The 1,335-nt window shown below is 53.0% G+C and overlaps 1 long non-coding RNA gene across 1 annotated transcript in view; it reads left to right on the top strand.

Annotated features, from left to right (window-relative positions):
• Positions 1 to 1,335, top strand: part of LOC106735335 (uncharacterized) — a 44,726-nt gene that overhangs the window by 16,823 nt on the left and 26,568 nt on the right. The gene's annotated exons all lie outside the window — the stretch shown is intronic.

The following is a 1,335-nucleotide window of genomic DNA, read 5'->3' on the forward strand; positions in this document are numbered from 1 at the left end:
GGGGCGGCGCGCTGCTGCGCTCCCCCGAGCCGCCGAAACCAACCCGGGCGGAGCTGCAGGGCCCGCCGCCCCATTGGGCCTCGCGGGGGAGGAGGCGGGGCCGGGGCCGCCAGACACGTCTTCGGGCCTTATGGGAGCCGAGACCCAGCCAGCACCTAGGTGGGCGAGAGGTGGGGAGACCCATGGGGACCCAGGAGCGGCTCGGAGCTGGAGGTTGCACACGAAGCTAAACTTCCAGGACACCCCCATTTAACTCGGGGTGTCAGTTGCTGACACTTTAATAGAAACCCAAAGGCAAGTGTGAGCAACCGCCTGTGTCCTTGGTGTTTGCAGTTCGCCTTACGCGAGTACCTCGAGTACCTCGGGTCTCCTTAAGTGCCGTCTCAGATTCAACTGGTTGTGTAGACTGATCTGAGTAGAGAGTTGAAATCTCTTATCTGCTTCCCGCTAGATCGAGCTGCTAGTGCACGAAATCCCTTAACATAGCTGTAATCAGTTTCCTCCTGTGCCAAATGGGAGTTCTGACAACAGGACTGCAAGCAGACTTGGGTGAAATTATGTGTGAAAGGCTTAGGACCCCTGGTGCTGAACAACCACTACCGGATCGCATTCGAGATAGAGCCCTGCAGCTGGGTCCAGGTTGGAAAGGAGTTCTGCACCTGCCAAGTAAAAGTTTCGATTCTTGCCTGTTTGTGTGCAAAACACTGCCAACTGGTACCACAACCAACCAGAGTCCACTCATTTTCCTCACATAAGATAGCTAAGGGCTGGATTTTATTTAGAAACATCTCTCACACACACACTCATGTTATGGTTTGGATAATAGTTTGTCCCCTATAGGTTCATGCTATTGAAGTTGGATGTCCCCTGAAAATTCAGCGTATTGGAACTTTTTTTTTTTTTTTTGGAGAGGTTTTTGCTATAGGCCGCGTGCGCTCACCGTACAGAGAGAGACATAGAGACAGACAGCGAGAAATCATCCCCCAGGGGGGATGGTCACGCCGCAATCCCTTCTCCTCCATTCTCCTCTCGGGATCTTGGGCACGCACGCACACACGCCCAGCGTGAGTTTTAAGCCACCGGGTCCGGGACGCGAACCACGGTCAACTATGTGGGAGTCCAGCGGCATAGCCATTACGCTAACTGCTGGTTCCCCAGCGTATTGGAACTTGATTGTATTGTTAAGGGTGTTAAGTGAAATACTTAATTTTTCATGGGGTCCCAGGGTGGGATTTTTGGGTGTGATAACGTCAGTAGGACAGGACCCCATGTCTGAGCTCTGGTGGGCATACAAGGAGAAGCAACAAGGCAGTAGAAGCCACATCCATATAGAAG

This window comes from Tupaia chinensis, unplaced genomic scaffold (assembly GCF_000334495.1).
Source record: "Tupaia chinensis unplaced genomic scaffold, TupChi_1.0 Scaffold000359_1, whole genome shotgun sequence".
NCBI classification, from domain to species: domain Eukaryota; kingdom Metazoa; phylum Chordata; class Mammalia; order Scandentia; family Tupaiidae; genus Tupaia; species Tupaia belangeri.